General features: G+C 40.3%; 1 protein-coding gene across 2 annotated transcripts in view; it reads right to left on the bottom strand.

Moving 5' to 3' along the window:
* Positions 1–16,634, bottom strand: part of LOC129857348 (protocadherin-15-like) — a 311,697-nt gene that overhangs the window by 294,253 nt on the left and 810 nt on the right. The gene's annotated exons all lie outside the window — the stretch shown is intronic.

Here is a 16,634-nt window from a genome sequence, read left to right as displayed (position 1 = left end):
AGTCAGAACCGTCCAGAGTAGTGATGTTGGACGGGTGGGCAGGTGCAGGCAGCGATCGGTTGAAGAGCATGCATTTAGTTTTACTTGTATTTAAGAGCAATTTGAGGCCACGGAAGGAGAGTTGTATGGCATTGAAGCTCATCTGGAGGTTAGTTAACACAGTGTTCAAAGAAGGGCCATTAAAGATTTAAAGAATGTGAAACAATGTTGTGTCTGTTTGCTGCTTTTCATTAAATCATGCATAGTTGTTCTTTATATGGCCTAAAATAAATGTGTTCATATGGGCAGAATATTATCTATAGGCTATAGCATACTGGATTTTTATGAAAATATAAAATGTAATATGAAAAAAGGCTTACATTTAGTCGTTTCAATAAAAAAGCCTGTCACATGAATATATAAATGGAAACATTGTGATTTTAGAGACACAAAGTAACAATAGCCTATGATTAAAGGGTTCGGCTATACTGGGCTCTCACCATCATTATCATAATTCACATGATTCCAATTCAATCAAGTCACAATTATCTGCTTTGGTATTGACATCAGTGAGCATGTTTTCTGAGTGCGGAGAGACAATAATAACTGAACATAGAACAAAACAAGAAACATGGGTAGTGTACAGACATGAACACTGGAACAGAAACAATAACGCCTCGGGAAAGAACCTAAAGGAGTGACATATATAGGGAAGGTAATCAGGCAGTTGATGGAGTGAGTCTGATGAGGTGCGTGTAACGATGGTGACAGGTTTGCGTAATAATGAGTTGCTTGGTGACCTTGAGTGCCGGAGAGGTAGTATACGTGACACCTATATTCAGGGCATTTGTTAAGGATGGGAATCAATAATAATTTAGCTATACTCTTAAAAAGTCAAACATAAAGCTCAACATGACCGGAGAAGACAAGGAGCTGGATCTAAACTGTGAAAGCGAAAGAGAGAAAGCAAGGAAAAAGTTCATGCAGTTACAAGTCCTCATGATCTAACCACAATCAGCCCTGCCCTGATATTAACCCTCCCCTGTTGTCAGTCATTACTCCGGATATCTTGCCGCTGCCTCTGCCCCTGTTTCTACTACAGGCCACTCCAAGTGGCAGAGAAGCAACAGACAGTCAAATATCCCTGTACATCTGATTATGGGATGATTTGATAAGGGAGCTCAACCTGAACAAGCCCTCCCGATAAATGCGACATGCACACATAGGAGGCAAAATCCTAATACAGCCCTGTGTCTCACCCACCCGTATCTGAGGGGAAACAATGTTTGGGGAAATTGAAACACAGTCTCGTCTCCGTCTCCCCATCCGGAAAGAGTGAAATCCTTTCAGGCATCGTTGACCACGAGTGTCTTATCAACTACTGTTGGAATGGCTTTCCTGATGTGTACATTGGAAAGTACGTAACGCTATCACCTTCTAAACCTGGAGAATGTATTTCCAACAGTAAGATACTATATGTGACCTAACAAGGTCATATCCTGCACAGTTGAAATCGGAAGTTTACATACACTTGGGTTGGAGTCATTAAAACAAGTTTTTCAACCACTCCACAAGTTTCTTGTTAACACACTATAGTTTTGGCAAGTCAGTTAGGACATCTACTTTGTGCATGACACAAGTAATTTCTCCAATAATTGTTTACAGACAGATTATTTCACTTATCACCCACTGTATTCCAGTGGGTCAGAAGTTTACATACACTAAATTGACTGTGCCTTTAAATAGCTTGGAAAATTCCAGAAAATTATGTCATGGCTTTAGAAGCTTCTGATAGGTTAACTGACATAATTTCAGTCAATTGGAGGTGTACCTATGGATGTATTTCAGCGCATCTTTGCTTGACATCATGGGAAAATCAAAAGAAACTAGCCAAGACCTCAGAAAAAAATTGTAGACCTCCACAAGTCTGGTTCATCCTTGGGAGCAATTTCCAAATGCCTGAAGGTACCACGTTCATCTGTACAAAAAATAGTATGCAAGTATAAACACCATGCGACCACACAGCCATCATACCGCTCAGGAAGGAGACACATTCTGTCTCCTAGAGATGAACGTACTTTGGTGCGAAAAGTGCAAATCAATCCCAGAACAACAGCAAAGGACCTTGTGAAGATTCTGGAGGAAACAGGTACAAAAGTATCTATATCCACAGTAAAACGAGTCCAATATCGACATAACCTGAAAGTCCGCTCAGCAAGGAAGAAGCCACTGCTCCAAAACCACCCTAAAAAAGCCAGACTACAGTTTACATTTGCACATGGGGACAAAGATCGTACTTTGTGGATAAATGTCCTCTGGTCTGATGAAACAAAAATAGAACTGTTTGGCCATTATGGCCATCGTTATGTTTGGAGGAAAAAGGGGGAGGCTTGCAGGCCCAAGAACACCATCCCAACCGTGAAGCACAGGGGTGACAGCATCCTATTGTGGGGGTGCTTTCCTGCAGGAGGAACTGGTGCACTTCACAAAATAGATGGCATCATGAGGAGGAAAATTAAGTGGATATATTGAAGCAACATCTCAAGACATCAGTCAGGAAGTTAAAGCTTGGTTGCAAATGGGTCTTCCAAATGGACAATGACCCTAAGCAAACTTCCAAAGTTGTGGCAAAATGGCTTAAGGACAACAAAGTCAAGGTATTGGAGTGGTTATCACAAAGCCCTGACCTCAATCCTATAGAAAATTTGTGGCTAGAACTGAAAAAGTGTGTACGAGCAAGGAGGCCTACAAACCTGACTCAGTTACACCAGCTCTGTCAGGAGGAATGGGCCAAAATGTACCCAACTTATTGTGGGAAGCTTGTAGGATTAAATGTCAGGAATTGTGAAAAACTGAGTTTCAATGTGTTTGGCTAAGGTGTATGTAAACTTCTTACTTCAACTGTATATACTGTAAGCATTTAACCTCCATATAATTGCAGGTAGCCTAGTGCTTAAAAGCGTTGTGTCAGTAACCAAAAGGTTGTTGGGTTGAATCCCTGAGCTGGCATGGTGGAAAAATATGTTGTTCTGTCCTTGAGCAAGGCAATTAACCCCGAACAAGGCAGTCTCCCGCACCTCTCTGATTCAGAAGGGTTCGGTTGAAGGCATTCAGTTTTGCAAGTAACTAGGTATCCCTTTTCTGCTTTAGTGAAATATATTTTTTGTAAATAAGAAAAACCCACACTTAAGGTAACACACTTCAATTAATGACACTGTAATTTGTCTCATTTGTAATCGCTTAGAAATGTCTCATGCACTGTTGCCTGGATGTGCCAGACGAGAGGGGACCATTAGTTAATCATGGGAGTGTTCCAACCTTGTTTAATTAGTTTTATATCACACATGCAAACATACACACACACATGCACACACACCTTTCTCGCGTGAGCCCAGGGTAATAATGAAGATGCCATGACTCACAAGTGCAAACTACTCACCAATGACAGTTAAAACATCTATTTGGCTAGCATAGGATTTTGATGAAGAGAAATTCAATTCACTATTTCACTCTATGTAGAATTAGGCCATCTTCCATACTTGTTTTCATATTTATTTATTTTTTCATACCCATCCTTCTCTATGCTAATTTCTACTGTACATTCATAAATCTAAAATGACTACTTCATTATATTAGAATGGATAATGTATAACCTCTGGTTCTGATGAGTTATCAGACCTTTAGAACCTCTTTTGGTTTACCTTATTGAAACTGTATGTTAAGATGCGTCGAGCCTCCTCTTCTCTTACTGACATTAAAGATGGAGTACTCTAAGGCTTGTCTCATTATTATGTCATGTACTAAAGACCTGGCATCAATCATCTAGTTCCTTTGTTGCGGTCAATATTTCTGGTGACAGGGGTGCACCCTAACGAGGAGCCTGGAGGCCGGAGAGGGGCACACGTGACAAATGACATGAAAATAGAGCTCTTTGGCCACACACACCAGTGTAATATATGGTAGTGGATCTTTGATGTTATGGGGCTATTTTGCTTCCACTGGTCCTTGTGCCCTTGTTAAGGTCAACGACATCAATGGTGTAGTGGAGGACATTTGCAGGTATGCACTGTACTGTATACCAACAATTTTTGTGGGCATTCCACAAGATGCGTATCAAAGTAGTGTGGTGAAGGTTTACGGATCAGATAAGAATGCTTAGCTTAAAATTTTATTTCTTCACAATTTCAGCACAGTAATGTGTACATTTACATTTAAGTCATTTAGCAGACGCTCAGCGACTTACAAGTTGGTGGTAGGCCCACGCGCAAATGTTCCAAAATACAATTTGTAAAATGCACACCTTCATGGACAACAATCATCATTTGCTAATATGACTAGGATAATACCTTTGGCTGCTCAACAATGAAAGTTGATTTGAAAACAAAAAGAACAGGAGAGCACATATGAGGATGTCTTTATAAAATAATTGCCTCCACACTTCTATGGTGGGATTTTGGCTGTAGGCTACTTTGAAGCAAAGTAAATCATGCATCATAATAAACAGTGCATTCGGAATAGTATTTTTGTTACATTACAGCCTTATTCTAAAAATTGATTAAATTATTGTTTTTTTCTCATCAGTCAACACACAAAATCCCATAATGACAACACAAAAACAGGTTGTTAGAAATTTTTGCAAATGTACCAAAGATAAAAGTGAAATTTGACATTGAAATAAGTATTCAGACACTTCACTCAGTACTTTGTTGAAGCACCTTTGGCAGCGATTACAGCCTCGAGCCTTTGTGGGTATGACACTACAAGCTTGGCACACATGTATTTGGGATGTTTGTCCCATTACTCTCTGCAGATCCTCTCAAGCTCTGTCATGTTGGATGGGGAGCTTTGCTGCAAAGCTATTTTCAGGTCTCTCCAGAGATGTTAGATCGGGTTCATGTCCGAGCTCTGGCTGGGCCACTCAAGGACATTCAGAGACTTGTCCCAAAGCCACTCCTGCGTTGGCTGTGTGCTTAGGGTTGTTGTCCTGTTGGAATGTGAATCGTTCCTGTCTGAGGTCCTGAACACTCTGGAGCAAGTTTTCACCATGGATCTCTATGTACTTTGCTCCGTTATCTTTCCCTCGATCCTGACTAGTCTTCCAGTCTTTGCTGCTAAAAAACATCCCCACAGCATGATGCTGCCACCACCATGATTCACCGTAGGGATGGTGCCAGGTTTTCTCCTGACATGAAACTTGGCATTCAGGCCAAAGAGTGAGAGTGAACTTGGTTTCATCAGACCAGAGAATCTTGTTTCTCATGGTCTGAGAGTCCTTTAAGTGCCTTTTGGCAAAATCCAAGCGGGCTGTCATGTGCCTTTTACTGAGGAGTGGCTTCTATCTGACCACTCTACCATAAAAGCCTGATTTGGTGGAGTGCTTTTATTTATATATGTTTTATTTACCCTTTATTTAACTTGGCAAGTCAGTTAACCCTCCTGTTGTGTTTGTTTCATGTTCATTCATTCGGTGTTCCCGGACCAAAATGACCGCCCCATTATAGCTGATTATAAATCCAAAATAATACATATATTATCACCTAATGTTGTGTTAGATCTTTTTATCAACGTAAGTTCTTGTGAACATTACAAGTTTTGAACTTCTATTTGCTATTTATGGCCTGTAAGGCCTTATTGACCTGAGCTCATAAAACTAGTTTTTGAGTAAAAGAAATCGTAATTTATGGATTATTTTGACTATGACAAATACTTAGATGAAACATATTGTGCTATTTATCACAGACAACTTTGTCAAAGTTTAACAAGGACTCTCTCCTCCTCACCAGTGTCATGATCAAAGATATGATCAAGAGTCTCACATACAGTATATCGTTTGGTCATTGTGCTGCAACAGAATGAATTGTGAGCAAGGCCTCAAAAAATATTTTTATACCAGAGCTGTGAGAAATGTTATAAGTTATATATAAACTCAGCAAAAAAAAAATGGTCCCTTTTTCAGGACCCTGTCTTTCAAAGATAATTCGTAAAAATCCAAATAACTTCACAGATCTTCATTGTAAAGGGTTTAAACACTGTTTACCATGCTTGTTCAATGAACCATAAACAATTAATGAACATGCACCTGTGGAATGGTCATTAAGACACTAACAGCTTACAGACGGTAAGCAATTAAGGTCACAATTATGAAAACTTAGAACACTAAAGAGGCCTTTCTACTGACTCTAAAAAAACACCAAAAGAAAGAAGCCCAGGGTCCCTGCTCATCTGCGTGAACGTGTCTTAGGCATGCTGCAAGGAGGCATGAGGACTGCAGATGTGGCCAGGGCAATAAATTGCAATATCCATACTGTGAGACGCCTAAGACAGCGCTACAGGGAGACAGGACGGAAAGCTGATCGTCCTTGCAGTGGCAGACCACATGTAACAACACCTGCACAGGATTGGTACATGCGAACATCACACCTGCGGGACAGGTACAGGATGGCAACAACAACTGCCCGAGTTACACCAGGAACGGACAATTGCTCCATCAGAGCTCAGAATGTCCGCAATAGGCTGAGAGAGGCTGGACTGAGTGCTTGTAGGCCTATTCTAAGGCAGGTCCTCAACGTCGCCTCACCAATGACAGGGCACAAACCCACCGTCGCTAGACCAGACAGGACTGGCAAAAAGTGCTCTTCACTGACGAGTCACGGTTTTGTCTCACCAAGGGTGATGGCTGGATTCGCATTTATCGTCGAATCAATGAGCATTACACCGAGGCCTGTACTCTGGAGCGGGATCGATTTGGAGGTGGAGGGTCACAGCATTATCGGACTGAGCTTGTTGTCATTGCAGGCATTTTCAACGCTGTGCGTTACAGGGAAGACATGCTCCTCCCTCATGTGGTACGCTTCCTGCAGGCTCATCCTGACATGACCCTCCAGCATGACAATGCCACCAGCGCGTTCTGTGTGTGACTTCCTGCAGGACAGGAATGTCAGGGTTCTGCCATGGCCAGCGAAGAGCCCAGATCTCAATCCCATTGAGCACGTCTGGGACCTGTTGGATCAGAGGATGAAGGCTAGGACCATTCCCCCCCAGAAATGTCTGGGAACTTGCAGGTGCCTTGGTGGAAGAGTGGGGTAACATCTCACAGCAAGAACTGGCAAATCTAGTGCAGTCCATGAGGAGGAGATGCACTGCAGTACTTAACTTCTTTGGGATAGGAGGCAGCATTTTCACTTTTGGATGAGTAGCGTGCCCAGAGTAAACTGCCTCCTACTCAGACCCAGATGCTAACATATGTGAATTATTAATAGTATTGGATAGAAAACACTCAGACGTTTCTAAAACTGTTTGACTGATGTCTGTGAGTATAACAGAACTCATATGGCAGGCAAAAACCTGAGAAAAAAATCCAAACAGGAAGTGGGAAATCTGAGGATGGTAGTTTTTCAACACTTGGCCTTTCAAATACAGTGGAAATGGGGTCATATTGCACTTCCTAAGGCTTCCACTAGATGCCAACAGTCTTTAGAACGTTGTTTCAGGCTTCTACTGTGAAGGGGGGCCAGATGAGAGCTGTTTGACTAAGGGGTCTGGCAGCAGCCTCGTTCTCAGTCACGCGCATTTCACATGAGAGGTAGCTCTCGTTCCATTGCTTTTCTGGAATGGAATTCCGAATTCTCCGGTTGGAACATTAATGAACATTTATGATAAAAACATCCTAAAGATTGATTCTATACTTGGTTTGACAAGTTTCTACGACCTGTAATATAACTTTTTGAACTTTTCATCCGACTGCACCTGAACGCGCGTTTGGATTTGTTTACCAAACGCCCATGCAAAAGAAGCTATTTGGACATAATTGATGGACTTTATGGAACAAATCAAACATTTATTGTCAAACTGGGATTCCTGGGAGTGCATTCTGATGAAGATCATCAAAGGTAAGTGAATATTAATAATACTATTTATGACTAATGTTGACGGCGCAACATGGCGATTATTTCTTTTGGCTGTTTTGGGCTCTGAGCGCCGTATTTTTTAAATCTGACACAGCGGTTGCATTAAGGAGAGGTATATCTATAATTCCATGTGTATAACTTGTATTATCATCTACATTTATGATGAGTATTTCTGTTGAAACGATGTGGCTATGCAAAATCACTTGATGTTTTTGGAACTAGTGAATGTAACGCGCCAATGTAAACTCAGATTTTTTGTTATAAATATGAACTTTATTAAACAAAACATGCATGTATTGTGTAACATGAAGTCCTATGAGTGTCATCTGATGAAGATAATTAAAGGTTAGTGATTCCTTTTATCTCTATTTCTGCTGTTTGTGAAAGCTATCTTTCACTGGAAAAATGGCTGTGCTTATTGTGGTTTGGTGGTGACCTAACATAATCGTTTGTAGTGCTTTCGCTGAAAAGCATATTTGAAATCGGACACTTTGGTGGGATTAACAAGATTACCTTTAAAATAATATAAGACACATGTATGTTTGAGGAATTTTTATTATGAGATTTCTGTTGTTTGAATTTGGCGCCCTGCACTTTCACTGGCTGCTGTCATATCGATCCCGGTAGCGGGATGCAGCCATAAGAAGTTAATGCAGCTGGTGGCCACACCAGTCACCGATTGTTACTTTTAATTTTGACCTCCCCCCCTTTGTTCAGGGACACATTATTCAATTTTTGTTAGTCACATGTCTGTGGAACTAGTTCAGTTTTGTCTCAGTTGTTGAATCTTTTTATGTTCATACAAATAATTACACATGTTAAGTTTGCTGAAAATAGACATAGTTGACAGTGAGAGGACGTTTCATTTTTGCTGAGTTCATACACACACACACACACACACACACACACATTTTTTAAATACATTTTCCTTTATTATTTCCTGCAAACCCAACCACCCCTCCCTTAATTGGAGTAAACTAATGAACAACATCACAGGCTTCCACTTCCAGCTTATACATACTATATACACTACCCTTCAAAAGTTTGGGCTCACTTAGAAATGCCTTGCTTTTGAAAGAAAAGCTAATTTTATGTCCATTAAAATAACATCAAATTGATCAGAAATACAGTGTAGACATTGTTAATGTTGTAAATTACTAATTTGTGTTAGCTAATCCAAGTTAATAATTTTAAAAGGCTAATTGATCATTAGAAAAGCCTTATGCTATTGTTAGCACAGCTGAAAACTATTGTTCTGATTAAAGAAGCAATAAAACTAGCCTTCAGAGCTTCAGCATTTGTGGATTCGATTGCAGGCTCAAAATGGCCAGAAACAAAAACCTTTCTTCTGAAACTCCTCAGTCTATTCTTATTCTGAGAAATGATGGCTAATCCATGCAGGAAATTGCCAAGAAACTGAAGGTCTTGTACAGCGCTGTGTACTACTCCCTTCACAGAACAGAGCAAACTGTCTCTAACCAGAATAGAAAAAGGAGTGGGAGGCCCCGGTGCACAACTGAGCCAGAGGACAAGTCCTCAACTGGCAGCTTCATTAAATAGTATCAGCAAAACACCAGTTTCAACATCAACAATGAAGAGGCAACTCCAGGATGCTGGCCTTCTAGGCAGAGTGGGAAAAAATACATATCTCAGACTGGCCAATAAATTTTTTTTATTAAGATAAGATAAAGAACAATAATTTTTGACTGGGAACACCACAGGTGTACAAAAGTTAAAGAAAACACCCAAAATGTAATGAAAATCATCTAAATGTATTTTGTGTTTCAGATGCCCTGTGTGGACAAAATCATGCAACCTTATGACAATCAGATGAAATTAACTACATTTTTCAGAGAGAACACTTGTAAATCGGTCCAATTCGACCGGAACACAGCAGGAGGGTTAAGAACAAATTCTTATTTACAATGACGGCCTACCCAGATGATGCTGGGCCTTTTTAAAACAATTCCACCCCCACCCTCAGTTTAGACAGGGCTTAGACCAGGCCTGTGCAATTATTTTCCATGGAAGGCCACATTAGAATACATTTTTCCCATCGTGGGCCAGAATCATATTACAGGATTATACATGTGTATGACTGTGTTGACAGATGTATCTACTGTAAATCACATCCAGATTTGCTACTTATTTTACTTGTTTAACAAGCACAAAAATAAACCACATCCATGTTCTCCTTTTGGTAGGTATTCTCATTTTAAAACATGCAATGAACTACATGGAGGGAAAAGTACTGTACACTCTGCATTCAGCACCACGGACAGCACTAATGGGTATGCACAAAAACATAAGAAAGAGAGAGAGCTCAACATTACATTTGAACTACTCAATCAGTGTGTGGAGTGAACTCTCTGATGGGCATTGACTAGAGCATTGAAGTCAGGTATAGTTGCTGATGTCCCTATGCACAGGACTTGAAAATGTCTGTTCACATACATAGGTTGACCCAAACAGTACAAACATCTGAGCATGACTTCTAATCTTTGGAAAGTTTTGTTCATCAAGAGATGCATAGAACCTCGTTAGTGACATTGTTTTGAATAGTTCTCCAATCACTGCATCAGACTAAAGATCGATAAGCTCAAGTTGCAGGTCAGTGGGAGCGTTATTCACATTGAAGGTGAAAGGAGAAGAAACCAACAGCATGTCATTTTCCAACACTTTGAAATCCTCAAAACGACGACAAAACTCACTGTTCAAAGCACGCAGCAGCATTGTATACTTCTCCCGCTGGTCATCTCATAGGAAACAGACTAGTAGTGTCTGAAGGTGGGTGAGATTGTTGGCTTCTAGTTGGTGGGTCACGAGGAGTAATTTTCCCTTGAAGGCTTTGACAAGGCTGTACATCTGATGTGCAAAAAGACCCTTCCCTTTGTTTGGTTCTGAGGATATGAAAATGTACTTATTCATGTCGCTGATGGAGTGCTGAGGTTCGGAGGGTCTACACCAGAAGTTAAAAACTTTTTGGGGATAGGGGACAGCATTCGAAATTTTGGATGAAAAGCTTGCCCAAAGTAAACTGCCTGCTACTCAGGCCTAGAAGCTAGGATATGCATATAGTTGGTAGATTTGGATAGAAAACACTCTAAAGCTTCCAAAACTGTTAAAATAATGTCTGTGAGTATAACGGAACTGATATGGCAGGCGAAAACCTGAGGACAGTCCATCCAGGAAGTGCTATTATTTTGAAATGGCTGTTTTTCCATTGAAAGCGAAGACTTATAACGCAGTTCATGATCCCTAAGGCTTTCACTACATGTGGCCAGTCTTTAGGCATTGTTTCAGGCTTTTACTCTGAAAAATGAGAGGACAGTGGAAATTTCCAGACATGAGTCCTGCGCGTGACCGGGAGTGTGCCTTTCTTTTTTATCCTTTTCTATTGACGAAGCTATTGTCCGGTTGAAATATGATCGATTATTTATGACAAAAACAAACTGAGGATTGATTATAAACATCGTTGGACATGTTTCTACAAACTTTTATGGTACTTTTTTGATTTTTCGTCTGCCTGCTGTGACTGCGCTTTGTTCCAATGGATTACTGAACAAAACGCACCAACAAAACAGAGGTTTTTGGACATAGAGCAGGGGTGTCAAACTCAATCCACGGAGGGCCTAGTGTCTGCAGGTTTTTGGTTTTTCCTTTCAATAAAGCCCTAGACAACCAGGTGTGGGGAGTTCCTAACTAATTAGTGATGTTAATTCATCAATCAAGTACAAGGGAGGAGCGAAAACCCGCAGACACTCGGCCCTCCGTGGAATGAGTTTGACACCTGTGACATAGAGGGACTTTATCGAACAAAACAAACATTTATTGTGTAACATGGAGTCTTGGGAGTGCAACCATATGAAGATCATCAAAGGTAAGTGATACATTTTAACACTATTTCTGACTTTTGTTACTCCTCTACTTGGCTGGTTACTGTTTGTAATGATTTGTCTGCTGGGCGCTGTTCTCAGATAATCGCATGGTTTGCTTTCGCCGTGAAGCCTTTTTGAAATCTGACACCGTGGTCGGATTAACAAGAAGTTAATCTTTAAACCAATGTATAACACTTGTATGTTTAACTTAACAAACAGCCCTTCACTGACATGGAGGTAGGCTATTTAAAGAGTGCATGGTGGGTGGAGGAAATGACCAACACATCTATGGATATAGCAGCCTACAGCCTAAATTCATCTGTCAAACAGGTAGGCATACTTCTTATTTCTTAAATAGGAAAAAATAGGCTTCATTACAAAGCCCTCTTTGTTGTTAGTAAAATCTATATAAAATGAAGAGTTATGCCTACTCGAATTTGCCTGCTTTCAGGACCATGAGCTGTTCATTTCTGACTGATTGTACCGCAGCTGCTGTTTGTAGTTTCAGCACCACAATGTAAATTACTAAAATCTGGATTATTGTGAGAAGACTAACTGGGATAAATAAATCATGGGCAAGAAACATTATTGTTTTTAATAAAATAAATTATAGTAGTAGCAAGCTTTCAAAGTTGACCTCCGGTTCTCCTCATCTTCCCACTCTCCTTTTCAAACTGAATTGAACATAGGTTACGCGCAAGACTAGGCCTAATAAATAAAACAATTATGAAGAAACCTCCGACCCTCCTCCTGATCAGCAAGAGCAGAGCAGGCCGGTGGTCAGGGTTGGAATATCCATTACAGTGTGTAATGCAGCCTAGTTTTATTTACACCATCCCAGCAGGTATCTTCGAAATATAACTTTGCTCTGTGCTTCTCTGGGCATGCACTTCGTAGCCTATAGATATATAGCCGAATAAGCAACTAATTACAAAACACTGAGAAATATTGGAATTCCATCAGTTATGAATTACGTGACCCTCCCATGGACTATATTTAAAAAAGACTAAACCCTCCCCTTCTCTAAAATTGAAAAAGCATGACCCTCCCCCATTTTCCTCTGGCTAACCATTCTGTAAATGTTGGTCCGTCCCTTAAGGAACCGGAATGATATTGCAATGCTAATGATAGACCTAACCGTTTTCTGGATGTTGGAAAGACTTTCTCAAATTCCTTCTCAATAAATGTTAACTAGCTACAAAGTAGCCTATGCTTACCTGACAGAATTATATCATGATTATTTGCATCAATCCAGTGGCCATTTGTTTTGCAACTCCATCTCATGTGTGCTACAGAAACACTGCTAACCAAACAACAGTGCTAGGTGCCTACACAGTTCAATAAAAGGGTAAATAAACTCAAAAACCTACATGTATCGGTCCCCTGATGTAGTTTAAGCATTGTTGTGGACTTAAAATATTACATTTTGTTGCTTTTCTTTTTTTTTAAGTGACTTTGAGACCGAACCCCCCCCCCCCCCCCCCCCCCCCCCAATAATGACTCAGTTGACAGCTTCATTCATCTATTTCAATATTAGGTCTACTATTAGCCTACTTGCAAAGTACAGCTTGGGTTGGGCTGACTGTGAAAGACCAACTGGCCGTTTTAAATAAGCATTCTAATCACATCTGTTTGAGCGTACGTTGCAGGAACAACTGTAGAATGATCACACCCATTTGTTGGTACGTGTCAAAGGGTTAATGGCTTTGATAGGAGAAAACTGACAATAGATCAACAATACTGAAGTTATTCCTCAATACTAGCCTAATTGACAGAGTGAAAAGAATGAAGCCTGTAAAGAATAAAAATTTTCCAAAACATGTATCCTGTTTGCAACAAGGTACTAAAGAAATACTGGAAAGAATGTAGCAAAGTAATTCACTTTTTGTCCTGATTACACTAAAGTAATACTGGAAAGAATGTAGCACAGTAATTCACTTTTTGTCCTGATTCCACTAAAGTAATACTGGAAAGAATGTAGCAAAGAAATTTACTTTTTGTCCTGAATATAAAGTGTTATGTTTGGGGCAAATCCAATACAACAGATTACTGAGTTCCACTCTCCATATTTTCAAGCATGGTGGTGGTTGCATCTTGTTATGGGAATACTTGTAGATGTTAAGACTGGGGAGTAAAAATGGAAAATTACAAAAATAAAACAGAATGGAGATAAGTCAAAATCTTAGAGGAAAATCTGGTTCAGTATGTTTTCAACCGACACTGGAAGATGAATTCACCTTTCAGCAGGACAATAACCTAAAACACAAGGCCAAATCTACACTGGATTTGCTTACCAAGAAGACAGTGCATGTTCCTGAGTGGCAGTTTTGACTTGAACATCTACTTGAAAGTCTATGGCAAGACCTGAAAATTGATAGAGCTTGAAGAATTTTCAAAATAATAAATGGTTAAATGTTGTACAATCCAGGTGTGGAAATCTTTAAGAGACTTTCCCAGAAAGAGTCACATATGTAATAACTGTGTGAATCAGGCCTTCATGGTCGAATTGCTGCGAAGAAACCACTACTAAAGGACACCAATAATAAGAAGAGACTTGCTTGGTTCAAGAAACACAAGCAATGGACATTAGACCGGTGGAAATCTGTCCTTTGGTCTGTAGTCCAAATTGTAGATTTTTGGTTCCAATCACTGTGTCTTTGTGAGATGCAGTGTGGGTGAACGGATGATCTCCGCATGTGTATTTCCCACCGTAAAGCATTGAAGAGGTGTAATGGCGTGGGGGTGCTTTGCTGGTGACACTGTCTGTGATTTATTTAGAATTCACGGCACACTTAACCAGCATGGATACCACAGCATTCTGCAGCAATACGCCATCCAATCTGGTTTGGACGTAGTGGGACAATCATTTGTTTTTCAACAGGACAATGACCCAACACACCTCCAGGCTGTGTATGGGCTATTTTACCAAGAAGGAGAGTGATGGAGTGCTGCATCAGATGACCTGGCCTCCACAATCCCTCAACCTAATTGAGATGGTTTGGGATGATTTGGACCGCAGAGTGAAGGAAAAGCAGCCAACAAGTGCTCAGCATATGTGGGAACTCTTTCAAGACTGTTGGGGAAAAAATCTAATAGGAATTACCCACCACTTTGCAGTACAGCATAATGTGACTTGCAGGCCTGATGTGGCCTGTAAACTATGAGTTTCAGGCCACTGTACTAGAGCAAAACTACCATCCCAAAGAACCATAACATCAGGTTTTCTGGGCATAACAAAGGGTGTCCCACAGAGACCGATTCTTGGTCTAGTTCTTTTTAGTATTTACATAAACAAATATTGTTAATCTGTAAAAAGATATCTGCCTTTATTGCCTTGCAGAAAGCCTTTGTTTAACTGAAATTGGTACTTAATTCAGGAAAAACCAAGTACATGTTATTTTCCAAATCTGGTAAAAATATATCATAGCAAAACCCTTTTTTGTTGCTATATATAACCTTTTTTATGGTTCTTTATAGAACCTTAGGAAACTGTTAAGAGTTTGGTAAACCCTGATTTTATAGCACCATACAGCAGTGGTGTGTATTCATGGATGCCAAGGGAAGCCAGGCTTCCCCCAAAAAATGTATCAAGAAGAAGATAATAAAAAATGTGTTTCTTTCGTCTCTCTGTGTTTCTTAGTTTTCCTTCAATTCGCAAGAGGCTGAATATATCTCACCGGAGAAAGCATCCAAGTGAGCGAAACAGCGCCCCCTCTGTCCTTGTATGTGTGGGCAATCTATATGATGCTGTCTGGTCAAAAAGAGAAAGAATAATAGCCAATCAGCGTTGAGCTAAACTGAGTGAGCTCAACTGTAAATGGTCCTGGCGCACCAAAACAAAGTGTCAAGGGAATCCAGTTTGGATTTGGCTTCACTCCAATCACATCACATCGAGAGCATCATGTTATTGACAGGAACAACTCTCAGGTGACTAGCTCGCTAGCTAAAATTGCCTAGGACAACGAATAAAAGTCTGTACTGTATGACAGTCATGGACGTTTTGCCTACATGAAAGAGAGCAGAATGGCAGTTGGGTAAATCAACCTGTTTTTTCCACATGCACTAATGCATGCATGCATGCACACACACACATACACACAGAGAAATCAGAACCATGGAAAGCCACATCATATTTAGCATACGTTGTTGATTCAACTAAATCGTTTTTTGGTATCTTTTAGTTGTCACTGTATTAGACTATTAGACTATTAGATTTGATGATGTAGAAATGTTGAAGTTGAAAAGGTGCTGGAATAGTAGAGGCAGCTCCTGTTTTATTTGCAACTTGCGGTAACGCTCCATTGTTCTAAATCAATAAGCCTAGTTGATAAGTAGTCCAAAAATGTCAGAAACATTAACTTGCGCGACCATGCTGTAGGTCATGTAATTGTTTGTTACATTGAGGACTTCACCAGACAGAGGTTGATCTCAGGTTTTGTGATGAAACAAAGGTGTGGTTGAAATAACATTCTCCCACTGTGTCTTGTTATTGTCTTGATCTTAGAACTACATGGCATGCTCGCAAGGCATAGAACTAACAGGTTATAGAGCAAACAACGCAATTATCACAACACATAGGTTATAATATGGCTTTTTTTCTGGCTTGGCTTCCCAAGTTATTTTACCCACGCATCGCTACTGCGATACAGGTTCCACATAGAACCAAAAAAGGATCCGCTATGGTTACAAGCCAAATAACCCTTATTTGGCACACATGTGTATTTAGTGTGTCCTGTATGTGCGTCAACGCGTGGGAGACCTGACCCATGCACGTGAAGACGCTATAGTGTGGTGACTCCGTGGAGAAATTTTAGGATTCTTCTCCCCGTGCATAAAACAGAAACACAGACCATTTGACTCAGGAAGACAT

The sequence above is a fragment of the Salvelinus fontinalis genome, chromosome 1 (genome assembly GCF_029448725.1).
Source record: "Salvelinus fontinalis isolate EN_2023a chromosome 1, ASM2944872v1, whole genome shotgun sequence".
Taxonomy (NCBI): Eukaryota; Metazoa; Chordata; class Actinopteri; order Salmoniformes; family Salmonidae; genus Salvelinus; species Salvelinus fontinalis.
The sequence above is the reverse complement of the archived record's forward strand: the minus strand, read 5'-3'. Positions and strand labels throughout refer to the sequence as shown.